Source organism: Strix uralensis, unplaced genomic scaffold (assembly GCF_047716275.1).
Source record: "Strix uralensis isolate ZFMK-TIS-50842 unplaced genomic scaffold, bStrUra1 scaffold_383, whole genome shotgun sequence".
NCBI lineage: Eukaryota > Metazoa > Chordata > Aves > Strigiformes > Strigidae > Strix > Strix uralensis.
This window is the reverse complement of record NW_027436977.1, coordinates 22,308-38,272: the sequence shown is the minus strand read 5'-3', so window position 1 is coordinate 38,272 and position 15,965 is coordinate 22,308. Positions and strand designations below refer to the sequence as shown.

At 62.5% G+C, this 15,965-nt stretch overlaps 5 non-coding genes and 1 pseudogene across 5 annotated transcripts; 2 read left to right on the top strand and 4 right to left on the bottom strand.

Annotated features, from left to right (window-relative positions):
• Positions 1 to 538: 538 nt before the first annotated feature.
• On the top strand, positions 539 to 729 carry LOC141938881 (U2 spliceosomal RNA). Its single transcript, XR_012627420.1, has one exon. It is a non-coding gene; the product is annotated as a U2 spliceosomal RNA (small nuclear RNA).
• Positions 730 to 1,717: 988 nt separating this feature from the next.
• On the bottom strand, positions 1,718 to 1,908 carry LOC141938887 (U2 spliceosomal RNA). The gene has a single exon (XR_012627426.1). It is a non-coding gene; the product is annotated as a U2 spliceosomal RNA (small nuclear RNA).
• Positions 1,909 to 3,464: 1,556 nt separating this feature from the next.
• On the top strand, positions 3,465 to 11,501 carry LOC141938875 (TAF6-like RNA polymerase II p300/CBP-associated factor-associated factor 65 kDa subunit 6L; annotated as a pseudogene).
• LOC141938883 (U2 spliceosomal RNA) lies at positions 3,541 to 3,729 on the bottom strand. The gene has a single exon (XR_012627422.1). It is a non-coding gene; the product is annotated as a U2 spliceosomal RNA (small nuclear RNA).
• Positions 11,502 to 13,787: 2,286 nt separating the features above from the next.
• On the bottom strand, positions 13,788 to 13,978 carry LOC141938886 (U2 spliceosomal RNA). The gene has a single exon (XR_012627425.1). It is a non-coding gene; the product is annotated as a U2 spliceosomal RNA (small nuclear RNA).
• Positions 13,979 to 15,641: 1,663 nt separating this feature from the next.
• On the bottom strand, positions 15,642 to 15,832 carry LOC141938885 (U2 spliceosomal RNA). The gene has a single exon (XR_012627424.1). It is a non-coding gene; the product is annotated as a U2 spliceosomal RNA (small nuclear RNA).
• Positions 15,833 to 15,965: the final 133 nt, after the last annotated feature.

The following is a 15,965-nucleotide window of genomic DNA, read 5'->3' as shown; positions in this document are numbered from 1 at the left end:
TTTCGCCGGGGCGGGGCGGGGATATGCAAATGAGGGGGTGGGGCGGAGCGCGGAAGGGGGGCGGGTCAATGCGAATGAGGCTCCTAAAAGGCGCGGGGGCGGAGCGTGCGGCGCGCGGCAGTGGCTGGCGCATGCGGGGAGGGGGCGTGGTTATGCTAATTGAGCCGCCGGGAGGGGCCGGTCGGCGGGTTGGGAGGGAGGGCGGGGAGGGGGAGAAGCGAATGCAGATTGGGTGATGGAGCGGCCAATCGAATTGCGGCGATGGGGAGCGGAGGGCGCGGTGAAGCCGCGCGAGGGGCGGGGATATGCAGATTTCGGGCGAGGAAAGAAACGTCGCGGGGGCCGCCGGGAGCGCCCGGTGGCGGCGTCCCGGGGCTCTGTCGGGGGTCGGTGTCCGCGGGGCGCGGCGGTCGGGCCTTACTGCGGCGGGGAGGGAGCGCGGGAGGCGTCGGGGGCCGTTTTTCCGGGGTCGGTGTTGTGTCCGTGCGGTGCGTGTGAGCGCGGGGGTGTGGGTCGGTGCGGGGCGGGGGTGCGGGGTATCGCTTCTCGGCCTTTTGGCTAAGATCAAGTGTAGTATCTGTTCTTATCAGTTTAATATCTGATACGTCCTCGATGAGAGGACTTTATATTAAACGGATTTTTGGGTGTGGGAGTTGGACCCGGAGCTTGCTCCCTCCGCTCCGCGCATCGTCCCGGTATTGCAGTGCCTCCGGGAACGGTGCCCGCCCCCCCGGGGGTCCCTGTGCTGGTAAAGAACAGACCGAGAGACATTCGCACCCTCCTCTTCGCTTCTCTTTCCCAAAATCGCCGTTTCTGCCCCATTTTCAGGCCGACCCGCCCGGCTCTGGGGGCGCTGTGGCGCGGGGGGCGCGTGTCCAACCCCCGTCCGGCTGCGGGAGGCGCTGAGGCCCTCCCCCCCCCCCGCCCTCCTCCTCCTCGCGCCGAGTCTGGGCCCAAATCGTCTTTAATAAACCACCTCAGCCCCCAACAAGCCCCGCGGTGGGGACACCCCCCCCCCCTTCCCACACCGCAGCGCGCCCCAACCGCTCCTGACCCCGGTCTGGCCCCTCCACCCCCCCCCAGCAGCTTTTCAGGGGCGTCTCGGGCGCCCCCCGAAAATGGCTTCGCTCTCGCCGCCCCCCTCGGGCTCGTCGCGCCGCAGCAGCGGGAAAGGGGCGTCTCTGCGCCGCAGGAGCAGCAGCCGCGCGGTCAGGAGGCACCAGAGGAACACGTTCACCCAGGCCGCTGCCTGCGGGGGACACACACACAGAGTTGAGCTGCGCCCCCGTTTTTCCCCGCTTTCACCCCAATTTCTCTGCCCCCCCCCCCCCCCCAACCTCCACGCCCGGGCGCTGCCCCTCGCTCCAGCCCAGCGCAGACACACGGACTCGTTCGCTGCCCCTCGCTCGTGTCCCCCCGCCATCATCATCCTCCCCCCCCCAGCGGGGCCGTGCGGACCCCAGGAACTTTGGGGGGGGGTGTGGGGGGGTGTCAGGGGGGTGTTTGGGGTCACCTGCGCGCTGTAGAGGTTCCTGTAGAAGCGCGTTGGGCTGTAGGACCCCCACGGTTTGTGTTCAGCCTCCTGGCAGCTGCAGGGTGAGGAAGAGCGGAGCGAGGAAGAGCGACGGGTGGGGAGAAGCGAGCAAGGATCAGCCCCGGCACGACGCGAAGCTGGAGAGTCTCTGCGTCTGTTTTTCACCGATACAGGACCCCCGGGGGGGCGGGCACCGTTCCCGGAGGCACTGCAATACCGGGACGATGCGCGGAGCGGAGGGAGCAAGCTCCGGGTCCAACTCCCACACCCAAAAATCCGTTTAATATAAAGTCCTCTCATCGAGGACGTATCAGATATTAAACTGATAAGAACAGATACTACACTTGATCTTAGCCAAAAGGCCGAGAAGCGATACCCCGCACCCCCGCCCCGCACCGACCCACACCCCCGCGCTCACACGCACCGCACGGACACAACACCGACCCCGGCAAAACGGCCCCCGACGCCTCCCGCGCTCCCTCCCCGCCGCAGTAAGGCCCGACCGCCGCGCCCCGACCGCCGCGCCCCGCGGACACCGACCCCCGACAGAGCCCCGGGACGCCGCCACCGGGCGCTCCCGGCGGCCCCCGCGACGTTTCTTTCCTCGCCCGAAATCTGCATATCCCGCCCCTCGCGCGGCTTCACCGCGCCCTCCGCTCCCGATCGCCGCAATTCGATTGGCCGCTCCAACGCCTCAATTTGCATTCGCTCCCCCCCGTCCCCTCCCAACCCGCGAAGCTCCGCGAGCGGCCCCTCCCGGCGGCCCTGTACACTTCTCCGTGCTCAATTTGCATATCCCCGCCCCTCTCTCGTATGAACCCCGCCCCTCCGCTTCCCCGCTACCCTGATTGGCTGGTCCAACCCCTCAATTTGCATTCGCCCCGCCCCCTCCAGACTCCCGCGCGGGCAGGAGCCAGTCCCCCCCCCCCCCCCCCCCGGGGGAATTTCTTCCTCGGGCTGAGCGAAATCTCCCCTTTTTCACGTTAAAACCGCCCCCCCCGGCCCCTCCTTCCCCCCCCCGGTCCCGAACCCCTTTTCCCTCCCGGGAGCCGCTCGGAGCCCCCCCCGCAGCTCCGCACCCCCGGGGGGCTCAGGGGAGCGGGGGGGGGCAGGGCCGGGCCGGCAGCTCGGGGGGAGCCATGGGACAGCGGGCGGGGACTAATTAGTAATTAACGCGGCCATTAAACCAGCTTCTGATCAATTAATTAACGCGGCCATTAAACGAGCTTCTGATTAATTAATTAACCCGCCATTAAACGAGCTTCTGATTAATTAACGCGGCCACTAACGAACTTCTGATTAATTAATAACCCGGCCATTAAACGAACTTCTGATTAATTAACGCGGCCATTAAACGAACTTCTGATTAATTAACGCGGCCATTAAACGAGCTTCTGATCAATTAATTAACCCGGCCATTAAACGAGCTTCTGATTTATAAACCGGCAATTAAAGGAACATCTGATTAATTACCGCGGCCATTAAACGAGCTTCTAATTAACCGGTAACTAAACGAGCTTCTGATTAATTATCCCGGCTATTAAACGAACGTCTGATTAATTGACCCGGCAATTAAATGAACATCTGATTAATTGATTCGGCCCTTAAACGAGCTCCTGATCAATCAACCCGGCCATGAAACGAACTTCTAATTAATTACCGCGGCCATTAAACGAACTTCTAATTAACGAACCCTCTTTAGCACCCTCCAACCCGCCCCCAGCTCCGAAGGGCCCTGCCCAGGCGTGGCCCCTCCCCCCGCACGCGCAGAACCCTCACGTGAGCGCTGTTGTAATGAGCACTAATTAACGCTAATTAATTAATCCCCCACCCGATCAGTGTCTGGCAGCCGGGGCCGGAGCAGCTCAAAGTCCCAGCGCGGGGCACGGAACCGCTTTGGCGCGACTCACAGACACGGCGGGGGGTAAAAATGGGGCGGAAAAGGGGGTTTGGGAGCGTGGAAAAAGGGTCTCGGTCTGTTCTTTACCGGCACAGGAGCCCCGGGGGGGCGGGGCACCGTTCCCGGAGGCACTGCAATACCGGGACGATGCGCGGAGCGGAGGGAGCAAGCTCCGGGTCCAACTCCACACCCAAAATCCGTTTAATATAAAGTCCTCTCATCGAGGACGTATCAGATATTAAACTGATAAGAACAGATACTACACTTGATCTTAGCCAAAAGGCCGAGAAGCGATACCCCGCACCCCGCCCCGCACCGACCCACACCCCCGCGCTCACACGCACCGCACGGACACAACACCGACCCCCGGCAAAACGGCCCCCGACGCCTCCCGCGCTCCCTCCCCGCCGCAGTAAGGCCCGACCGCCGCGCCCCGCGGACACCGACCCCGACAGAGCCCCGGGACGCCGCCACCGGGCGCTCCCGGCGGCCCCCGCGACGTTTCTTTCCTCGCCCGAAATCTGCATATCCCCGCCCCTCGCGCGGCTTCAACCGCGCCCTCCGCTCCCGATCGCCGCAATTTGATTGGCCGCTCCAACGCCTCAATTTGCATTCGCTCCTCCCCCTCCTCGCCCTCCCTCCCAACCCGCCGACCGGCCCCTCCCGGCGTCTTAATTAGCATAACCACGCCCCCTCCCCGCCTGCGCCAGCCACTGCCGCGCGCCGCACGCTCTGCCCCCGCGCCTTTTAAGGCGCCTCATTTGCATTGACCTGCCCCCCCTTGCTGGCACCACCTCGAATGCTTTTATTTGCATATCCCCGCCCCTCAAGCGGCTCAACCCTGCCCTCCGGTCCCTTCCCCGCAATCGATTGGTCCCCTCCACTTGTCAATTTACATACCCCCGCCCCTCTCTCGTATTAACTTCATTAAGCTCCTCATCGCCCCGCCCCTTCGCACCGACCGGATTGGCCCCCTCACTTGTCAATTTGCATCCGCTCCTCCCCTCCTAGGCCAAACGCCGGAAGTCCCGCCCCTCAGTGGGGGGGGGTGTGTGTCCCGGTGCCGCCATGTCGGAGCGGGGAGGAGCGGCGGTTCGTGGAGCTGCCGCGGGAGTCGGTGCGGCTGATGGCGGAGAGCACCGGGCTGGAGCTCAGCGACGAGGGTGGCCGCTTTGTTGGCCGAGGATGTTTGTTTACCGGTTGCGGGAGGCCACGCAGGTACGGCCGGTGGGGGCCAGGCCCGGGAGCGGCGCCGCGAACGGGGACGGAGCCGGTAATGGAGCCGGTAACGGAGCCGGTCCCCCCCCCCAGAACAGCTCCCAGTTCATGAAACACACGCGGCGCCGCAAACTGACCGTGGAGGATTTTAACCGGGCGCTGCGGGGGCTGGAGCAACGTGGAGGTAACGGCCGCCACGCTGGGGGTGCTGGGGGGGGGGACTGGGGGTGCTGGGGGGGGGGACTGGGGGTGCTGGGGGGGGGGGACTGGGGGTGATTGGGGGGGGACTGGGGGTGCTGGGGGGGGGGGACTGGGGTGCTGGGGGGGGGACTGGGATGCTTGGGGGGGGACTGGGGATGCTGGGGATGCTCGGGGGGGTACTGGGGATGCTGGGGGGGGGACTGGGGATATTGGGATCCTGGGGGGTAAATGGGGATGCTGGGGGGGAAATGGGACACTGGGTACACTGTGGGACTGGGGAACTGGGGACACCAGGGCGACTGGGGACATTCTGGGGTTACTGGGGATGCTTTTGGACACTGGTGGGACTGGGACACCGGGGGGATTGGGGACAGTGTTGGGACACTGGTGGACTGGGACATTCTGGGGGGACTGGGGACACTGAGGACATTGCAGGAATGGGGGACACTGGGGGGGACTGGGGGCACTGTGGGGGGCTGGGGACACTGAGGACATTGGGGGGAATAGGGGACACTGGGACATTCTGGGGGGGACTGGGGACACTGAGGATGTTGGGGGGAATGGGGGACACTGGGAGGACTGGGGACACCGGTGAGACTGGGGGAACTGAGGACACTGGTGGGGACACTGGGGACACCGGTGGGACTGGGGACACTCTCTGGGGATGGGGGACACTGTGGGGAACTGGGGACACTGGGGGGATGGGGGATACTGGGGACACTCTGGGGAGGACTAGGGAGACCGGGGACACTGTGGGGACCGGTGGGACTGGGGAGATGGGGGATGCTGGGCAGACTGGGGACACTCTGGGGGGGACTGGGACACCGGTGGGACCGGGGGGGAACTGGGGACACTCTGTGGCGACTGGGGACACCAGTGGGACGGGGAGATGGGGGGATGCTGGGGCGGACTGGGACACTGGGGGGAACTGGGGGATGCTCTGGGGACCCTGGTGGGACTGGGCTGTCCCTTGGGGACTGGGGCCACTGGTCGGTGTCCCCGTGGGAAGCGGGGTTGGGGTCGGGGGGGGTCACCCCGCAGCACGTCCCCTCCTCTCCCCCGCAGGCCGTGTGTGGCTACGGCTCGCAGGACGCGTTGCCCTTCCGGGCCATCAAGGAGGGCGACTTGTACTTCCAGGAGGACCGAGAGGTCAACCTGGTGGAGCTGGCCCTGGCCACCAACATCCCCAAGGGCTGCGCTGAGACGACCGTACGAGGTGAGGGGGGGTCCCCCCTTTTTTTCTGCACCCCAACACCCCCACAAACTCCCCCCCCCCCCCCCCAGTTTCCACCCGACCCCGGTGGCCACCGTCGCCTCCTTCTTCCAGTCCACGTCTCCTACTTGGATGGAAAAGGCAACTTGGAGCCGCAAGGAGCCGGTGAGGAGCGGCGGGGGGGGGGGTGTGGTGGGTTTGGGGGGGCTCTTGTGTCCCCCCCCCCAAAACACACAGCGGGGTTGGGGTTGGATTTTGGGGTGACGGCGCCGTCTCCCCCCCCCTCTGTCACCGCAGTGCCCAGCGCCGTCTCCACGGCTGACGGACGATCTGCTCAAGTACTACCAGCACGTCACGCGCGCCGTGCTGGGCGACGACCCCAGCTCATGAAGGTGGACACCCCCCCCCCCCCCAACCCCCCCCCAATCACCCCAACGAGGGGTTTCCCCCCCCTAATTAATCCCATCACCCCAACGAGGAGATTTTTTTCCCCCTCTAATTAATCCCATCACCCGAATGAGGGCTTTTTTTGCCCCCTAATTAATCCCCATCACCTCATGAGGGTTTTTCCCCCCTAATTAATCCCCATCACCCTGATAAGGGGTTTTCCCCCCTAATTAGTCCCCATCACCCCAACGAGGGGTTTTTTCCCCCCTAATTAATCCACATCACCCCAATGAGGGTTTTCTTCCTCCTAATTAATTTCACCCTAATGAGGATTTTCCCCCCCAATTAATCTCCATCACACCAATGAGGGTTTTTTCCCCCCTAATTAATCCTCATCACCCCAATGAGGGATTTCCCCCCCTAATTAATCCCCATCACCCCAACGAGGAGTTTTTTCCCCCCCTAATTAATCCCCATCACCCAATGAGGGTTTTTCCCTCCTAATTAATCCCCATCACCCTGATAAGGGGTTTTCCCCCCTAATTAATCCCATCACCCCAACGAGGAGTTTTTTTCCCCTCTAATTAATCCCCATCACCCCAACGAGGAGTTTTTCCCCCCCTAATTAATCCCATCACCCCAACGAGGGTTTTTCCCCCCCTAATTAATCCCCATCACCCCAATGAGGGATTTTCCCCCCCTAATTAATCCCCATCACCCCCACGAGGGGTTTTCTCCCCCCCCTCACCCCAACGAGGGTTTGTTCCCCCCCCTTTCTCTCCACCCCACAAGCCGTGGCTACCGTTCTTACCCGCAGGTAGCCCTCCAGGACCTCCAAACCAACTCCAAAATCGCCGCCCTCCTGCCTTACTTCGTCTACGTGGTCAGCGGGGTGAGCGCTGGGGGTTCTAAAAAAAAAAAAAAGGGGGGAAACAACATCCCGTGACTCTTCCCCGACGGGATTAAATTTTTTTGCCGTAGGTGAAATCGGTGAGTCACGACCTGGAGCAGCTCAACCGCTTGTTACACATCGCCCGGAGCTTGATCCAGAACCCGTTCCTGTGTCTGGCTCGTACGTGCGGAGCCTCATCGGCAGCGTCATGTACTGCGCCCTGGAGCCGCTGGCCGCCTCCATCAACCCCCTCAACGACCACTGGACGCTGCGCGACTACGCCGCCATGCTGCTGAGCCGCATCTTCTGGTGGGGGGCACGGGGGGGGCAGCGGGGACGCCACGGGGAGGGGAGGGGGAGGGAGGCGGGGGAAAAGAACCACGGGTTGGGGTGGAAGGAGGTGGGGTAAAAAAGCCACGTTTTGGGGAATGAAGTGGGGTAAAAAAAAGCCACGTTTTGGGGAATGAAGTGGGGTAAAAAAGCCACGTTTTGGGGTGGAATGAGGTGGGTTAAAAAAGCCACGTTTTGGGGGGGAATGAGGTGGGTTAAAAAAGCCACGTTTTGGGGAATGAGGTGGGTTAAAAAAGCCACGTTTTGGGGAATGAAGTGGGTTAAAAAAAGCACGTTTTGGGGAATGAAGTGGGTTAAAAAAGCCACGTTTGGGGAATGAAGTGGGGTAAAAAAAAGCCACGTTTTGGGGTGGAAGAAGGTGGGGTAAAAAAGCCACGTTTTGGGGTGGAAAAAGGCAGGTTAAAAAAAGCACATTTTGGGGTGGAAGAAGGTGGGGTAAAAAAGCCATGTTTTGGGGAAAGGAGTGGGTTAAAAAAGCCTTGTTTTGGGGTGGAAGAAGGTTTAAAAAAAGCCACGTTTTGGGGTGGAATGTGGTGGGTTAAAAAAGCCACGTTTTGGGGTGGAAGAAGGTGGGGTAAAAAGCTCGTTTTGGGGTGGAATGAGGCAGGTTAAAAAAAGCACATTTTGGGGTGGAAGAAGGTTTAAAAAAAGCTCGTTTTGGGGTGGAATAAAGTGGGTTAAAAAAGCCACGTTTTGGGGTGGAAAAAGGCGGGTTAAAAAAGCCACGTTTTGGGGTGGAAGAAGGTGGGGTAAAAAGCTCGTTTTGGGGTGGAATGAGGCAGGTTAAAAAAGCACATTTTGGGGTGGAAGAAGGTTTAAAAAAAGCTCGTTTTGGGGTGGAAAAAGGCAGGTTAAAAAAAGCACATTTTGGGGTGGAATGTGGTGGGTTAAAAAAGCCACGTTTTGGGGTGGAAGAAGGTTTAAAAAAAGCACGTTTTGGGGTGGAATGTGGTGGGTTAAAAAAGCCACGTTTTGGGGTGGAAGAAGGTGGGGTTAAAAAGCTCGTTTTGGGGTGGAATGAGGCAGGTTAAAAAAGCCACATTTTGGGGTGGAACAAGGCGGGTTAACCCCACGTTTTGGGGTGGATCGAGGCGTTTCCCAACGGGCCTGGCGCTCCCGCTCTCCCCAGGACTCACGGCGACCTCCTGAGCGGCCTCTACCACCAAATCCTCCTCTCGCTCCAGAAAGTTCTGGCCGATCCCGTGCGGCCGCTCTGTTCCCACTACGGCGCCGTGGTGGGGCTGCACGCCCTGGGCTGGAAGGTGAGAGGGGACACGGGGCGGGGGGGACACGTGGGGGGCTGTAACCCCCCCGGTGTCCCCCCCCCGTGCCGCTGTCTGTCCGTCTGTCCCTCCCGCAGGCGGTGGAGCGGGTGCTTTACCCCCATCTCCCCACGTACTGGGCCAACCTCCAGCCGTGCTGGACGATTACTCCGTCTCCAACGCCCAGGTCAAAGCCGATGGGCACAAAGTTTACGGAGCCATTTTGGTAAGTCCCGTTTGGGCAAGCAACGGGGCCTCGCAGGTAGCCCAACCATAATGACTTGGCTAGATTGGCTTGGCCAGCGTCAACGGGATGAGCAGGTTGGCTTGGCCAGCGTCAACGGGATGAGCAGGTTGCTTGGCCAGCGTCAACGGGATGAGCAGGTTGGCTTGGCCAGCGTCAACGGGATGAGCAGGTTGGCTTGGCCAACGTCAACGGGATGAGCAGGTTGGCTTGGCCAGCGTCAACGGGATGAGCAGGTTGGCTTGGCCAGCGTCAGCGGGATGAGCAGGTTGGCTTGGCCAGCGTCAGCGGGATGGATGAGCAGGTTGGCTTGGCCAGCGTCAGCGGGATGGATGAGCAGGTTGGCTTGGCCAGCGTCAACGGGATGGATGAGCAGGTTGGCTTGGCCAGCGTCAACGGGATGGATGAGCAGGTTGGCTTGGCAGCGTCAACGGGATGGATGAGCAGGTTGGCTTGGCAGCGTCAACGGGATGGATGAGCAGGTTGGCTTGGCCAGCGTCAACGGGATGGATGAGCAGGTTGGCTTGGCAGCGTCAACGGGATGGATGAGCAGGTTGGCTTGGCCAGCGTCAACGGGATGGATGAGGCAGGTTGGCTGGCCAGCGTCAACGGATGGATGAGCAGGTTGGCTTGGCCAGCGTCAACGGGATGGATGAGCAGGTTGGCTTGGCCAGCGTCAACAGGATGAGCTTCAACAAGGCCAAGTGGCTTGGGGAGGTGTGGCCGGTCAGAGAGCGACCCGGGGAGGTTAATTGATTGATAACGAGCCAACAAGTGGCCAAGAAAGCCAACAGCATCTGGCTTGGATTAGAAATAGCGTGGCTACCAGAAGTAGGGAGATGATAGTCCCCCTGGCCACACCTGGAGGGTTGTGTCCAGTTTTGGGCACCCCAACACGAGCGAGATCTCGAGGTGCTGGAGCGAGGGCAGAGGAGGGCAATGAGGCTGGGGAAGGGCCTGGAGAATAAATCCCGTGAGGGTTTAAGAGGGAACAGCTTTAAACTGCAATGAGGAGGGTTTAGACTCGACATTAAGAAAAAAAATTTTTTCTAGAAAAAGTGGGAGAGGCTGCGCAGGGAGGGGGTGGGGTCCCGTCTCTGAGGGGTTCGAGGGCCATTGGGATGAGCTGTGGAGGGATGTGGGGTAGAGGAGAACTTGGTAGAGTCAGGCTGAGGGTTGGACTCGGGATCATCGGGGCTTCTCCAACCTCAATGATTCTGTGAAATGTCACTTTTTACTCCAAAATTTCTAATATTCTGATTTTTTGGAGACTATTTTGTTCTTTCCCTGTTTCCGGCGCTTAGGGACATGGTTTAGTGCTGGGCTTGCAGCGTTGGGTGAAGAGTTGGACTCGATCTTTGTAGAGTCGGGCCCAGGGTTGGACTCGGGATCATCGGGTCTTCTCCAACCTGAACGATTCTGGGATTCTCTGAATTTCCACCCCCCCCCTCATTTTTCCAGGTCGCCGTCGAGCGCCTGTTGAAGATGAAAGCGCAGCAAGAGCCGGCGGCGGGGGCCGGGCGCCGCAGGAGGGGTCCCCGCGACACAGCCCCAAGCAAGACCCCCCCTCGGAAACGGGGTTCGGCCTCGGGCGGCCGCTGCTACAACTGGGGGGCGGCGGCAGCGGCCCCCCCTCGGCCGCAGCCCCCGTTCCTCCCGCGCTTTCCCTTCACGAGATGTATCGCGAGCTCTACGATTTTTTCGGCGACAGCTTGGCCGCTCGTTTCGGGACCGGGTTGCCGCCGGCGACGCTGCCGCCTCCCGCTACCCCCGAGGGACCGCGGAAGGAGCCGCCGGCTTTCGGAGGCGAAGGAGCGACGCGGAAATGCCGCAGCTGACGGCCAACGCCACGGTGAGCCCGCGGGAAGAGGAGAGCCCGCGGGGTGAGCCCCCGCCCGGTCGCCCCACCTTGCATCGCCCCACCAGCTTGGCCCGACCCCGCGGAAACCCCCCCGACAACCCGGTCACCGCCCGGGCGCTCGCGACGTTTTCCAAAAATGCCGTTTTGCGCCTCGCGGAGCCCCGCGCTTCAGCTTCGTCATCGCCGGGCGTCAAGCCGGGCGCCGCTGCCAGGGGCGTTTGTTCCAAACCACTTTCCCCCAACACCACGGACCCGGCCACGTTTCTCGTTACGCCCAAAAACTGCCCATGATCGGCCGAACCACCCGTCCCGCCCGGCGCTGGCCGCGCGCCGAGTACTCCCTCCACCTCCTGCTCTGAGGGGGGTGCTGGGGGGCTCATGGCCCACCCCTGCGAGCCGGCTGGTAGCCCCGGGCCAGCGTGTCCCGCGGCCACTGTAACGCGCGTCCGGAGCTAATAAAATCTCGTTGCGGAGGGTTCGTAGCCGCAAGCGTGGCCTGGTGGCTAGCAAAGGCAAAATATCAGTGGCCAAGAAGGGAGGGAGGAGGTTGCGGGGTGAGATCCTGGCGGGAGGACGGACAGACGGACAAATGGACGGAGGGGTGAGGATGGGGGGGTGTGGGAGCCGCGCGCTGAGCGGGAGGCGGCCGCACCCTGAGCAGGAGGAGGAGGAGGAGGAGGCAGGGCAGGGTGGGGCGGAGGAGGCCGGGCGGAGGGTGGGGAGGGTGGCGGGGGGGATGGAAGATGCGGTGTCCGTCCTGCAGCTGGTGGAGTTGGGCCTCCACGGAGCCGGTTCCTCTGCGGGATCGTCTGCGCTTCGTCTCTCACCGTGGCGCAGGTACCGGCGGGGGGCAAGGGGGGTGGGGGGGGGGCTGGTTCCGCTGCGCTGGGAAAGGGGGGTGAGATGTTTGGGGGGGGGTACAGAAGTGTCACCCCACTCCTTGCCCGAGGTTTCCCCCCACGTCACCCTCGTGGGTCCTGGGTGGGTTCCAGAATGGTCCTGGCTGCTCCCCAAAACTCCTGAGCCCCCCCCCCCAGTCTGTCGTGGGGAGGGCAGGAAGCAAGTGGGGTGCTGGGGGGGGGCAGAGGGGTGGCTGAGCCCCCCCACCCCACATCCCTCAGCGTGTCATGAGTACAGGAGTCAGCCGCGGCGGTTTGGGCTTCCTTCCTCCTCCAACGCTCCTTCCTCCTCCTCCTCCTGCTCCATCTCGCCTCGCCGGTCCGTCCTGCTGGGGCTGAGCGTCCTTCCCGCTTGCCTGGGGGGGGTGTCACCTCGCAGCACCTTCCCCCCCCCCCCCCCCCCAATTTTCCCCCCCCACCACCACGGGGCTCCCGTCCGCAGGGTGAGTTCGGAGGTTGGTGCCTCCTCTACGGCGCCGTGAGCTGGAACGGGACCGCGCTGGTGCCCAAATCCTTCAGCCACGTCTCGCTCTGTTACTTCGTCTCGGCCGTCTCCGTCGTGGTGGCCTTGTGCTGCTTCTCGGCGCTGCTCTACGGCATCTACGGCTGCTGCAGCGACGAGGCCCCGTGGTGAGCTGGGGCTGACGGGCTGGGGGGTGCCCCCCCCCCCCCATCTCTAAACCCCCCCTTCCCCCGTGCGCCGCTGATGCTGCTCCCCCTTTTCTCGCAGGGACCGCGCTTGGCTCAGCGTCGCCCTGGGCGTCGCCATCATCATCCTCTTCTTCCTCCTCGTCTCGGCCTGCATCCTCCGCGTGGGGATGGACGCGCTCTGCGCCTCCCTGGTGCAGACCAAGGCCCTGGCCAGGTAGCCATCATCTTCCTCACGGGGTGTGTGGGGGGGCTCCTCGCTTCTCCCCACCCCTCGCTCTTCCTCGCTCCGCTCTTCCTCACCCTGCAGCTGCCAGGAGGCTGAACACAAACCGTGGGGGTCCTACAGCCCAACGCGCTTCTACAGGAACCTCTACAGCGCGCAGGTGACCCCAAACACCCCCCTGACACCCCCACACACCCCCCCCCAAAGTTCCTGGGGTCCGCACGGCCCCGCTGGGGGGGGGAGGATGATGATGGCGGGGGGACACGAGCGAGGGGCAGCGAACGAGTCCGTGTGTCTGCGCTGGGCTGGAGCGAGGGGCAGCGCCCGGGCGCGGAGGTTGGGAGGGGGGCAGAGAAATTGGGGTGAAAGCGGGGAGAAAACGGGGGCGCAGCTCAACTCTGTGTGTGTGTCCCCCCCCCCGCAGGCAGCGGCCTGGGTGAACGTGTTCCTCTGGTGCCTCCTGACCGCGCGGCTGCTGCTCCTGCGGCGCAGAGACGCCCCTTTCCCGCTGCTGCGGCGCGACGAGCCCGAGGGGGGCGGCGAGGAGCGAAGCCATTTTCGGGGGGCGCCCGAGACGCCCCTGAAAAGCTGCTGGGGGGGGGGTGGGAGGGGCCAGACCGGGGTCAGGAGCGGTTGGGGCGCGCTGCGGTGTGGGAAGGGGGGGGGGTGTCCCCACCGCGGGGCTTGTTGGGGGCTGAGGTGGTTTATTAAAGACGATTTGGGCCCAGACTCGGCGCGAGGAGGAGGAGGAAGGGGGGGGGGGGGGGGGGAGGGCTCAGCGCCTCCCGCAGCCGGAGGGGGTTGGACACGCGCCCCCCGCGCCACAGCGCCCCCAGAGCCGGGCGGGTCGGCCTGAAAATGGGGCAGAAACGGCGATTTTGGGAAAGAGAAGCGAAGAGGAGGGTGCGAACGTCTCTCGGTCTGTTCTTTACCGGCACAGGGACCCCCGGGGGGGCGGGCACCGTTCCCGGAGGCACTGCAATACCGGGACGATGCGCGGAGCGGAGGGAGCAAGCTCCGGGTCCAACTCCCACACCCAAAAATCCGTTTAATATAAAGTCCTCTCATCGAGGACGTATCAGATATTAAACTGATAAGAACAGATACTACACTTGATCTTAGCCAAAAGGCCGAGAAGCGATACCCCGCACCCCCGCCCCGCACCGACCCACACCCCCGCGCTCACACGCACCGCACGGACACAACACCGACCCCGGAAAAACGGCCCCCGACGCCTCCCGCGCTCCCTCCCCGCCGCAGTAAGGCCCGACCGCCGCGCCCCGCGGACACCGACCCCCGACAGAGCCCCGGGACGCCGCCACCGGACGCTCCCGGCGGCCCCCGCGACGTTTCTTTCCTCGCCCGAAATCTGCATATCCCCGCCCCTCGCGCGGCTTCACCGCGCCCTCCGCTCCCGATCGCCGCAATTCGATTGGCCGCTCCAACGCCTCAATTTGCATTCGCTCCCCCCCGTCCCCTCCCAACCCGCGAAGCTCCCGCGAGCGGCCCCTCCCGGCGGCCCCTGTACACTTCTCCGTGCTCAATTTGCATATCCCCGCCCCTCTCTCGTATGAACCCCGCCCCTCCGCTTCCCCGCTACCCTGATTGGCTGGTCCAACCCCTCAATTTGCATTCGCCCCGCCCCCTCCAGACTCCCCGCGCGGGCAGGAGCCAGTCCCCCCCCCCCCCCCCCCCCCGGGGGAATTTCTTCCTTCGGGCTGAGCGAAATCTCCCCTTTTTCACGTTAAAACCGCCCCCCCCGGCCCCTCCTTCCCCCCCCCGGTCCCCGAACCCCTTTTCCCTCCCGGGAGCCGCTCGGAGCCCCCCCCGCAGCTCCGCACCCCCGGGGGGCTCAGGGGAGCGGGGGGGGGCAGGGCCGGGCCGGCAGCTCGGGGGGAGCCATGGGACAGCGGGCGGGGACTAATTAGTAATTAACGCGGCCATTAAACGACCTTCTGATCAATTAATTAACGCGGCCATTAAACGAGCTTCTGATTAATTAATTAACCCGGCCATTAAACGAGCTTCTGATTAATTAACGCGGCCACTAAACGAACTTCTGATTAATTAATTAACCCGGCCATTAAACGAACTTCTGATTAATTAATTAACCCGGCCATTAAACGAACTTCTGATTAATTAACGCGGCCATTAAACGAACTTCTGATTAATTAACGCGGCCATTAAACGAGCTTCTGATCAATTAATTAACCCGGCCATTAAACGAGCTTCTGATTTATAAACCCGGCAATTAAAGGAACATCTGATTAATTACCGCGGCCATTAAACGAGCTTCTAATTAACCCGGTAACTAAACGAGCTTCTGATTAATTATCCCGGCTATTAAACGAACGTCTGATTAATTGACCCGGCAATTAAATGAACATCTGATTAATTGATTCGGCCCTTAAACGAGCTCCTGATCAATCAACCCGGCCATGAAACGAACTTCTAATTAATTACCGCGGCCATTAAACGAACTTCTAATTAACGAACCCTCTTTAGCACCCTCCAACCCGCCCCCAGCTCCCGAAGGGCCCTGCCCAGGCGTGGCCCCTCCCCCCGCACGCGCAGAACCCTCACGTGAGCGCTGTTGTAATGAGCAATAATTAACGCTAATTAATTAATCCCCCAGCCAATCAGTGTCTGGCAGCCGGGGCCGGAGCAGCTCAAAGTCCAGCGCGGGCACGGAACCGCTTTGGCGCGACTCACAGACACGGCGGGGGGTAAAAATGGGGCGGAAAAGGGGTTTGGGAGCGTGGAAAAAGGGTCTCGGTCTGTTCTTTACCGGCACAGGAGCCCCGGGGGGCGGGCACCGTTCCCGGAGGCACTGCAATACCGGGACGATGCGCGGAGCGGAGGGAGCAAGCTCCGGGTCCAACTCCCACACCCAAAAATCCGTTTAATATAAAGTCCTCTCATCGAGGACGTATCAGATATTAAACTGATAAGAACAGATACTACACTTGATCTTAGCCAAAAGGCCGAGAAGCGATACCCCGCACCCCCGCCCCGCACCGACCCACACCCCCGCGCTCACACGCACCGCACGGACACAACACCGACCCCGGAAAAACGGCCCCGACGCCTCCCGCGCTCCCTCCCCGCCGCAGTAAGGCCCGACCGCCG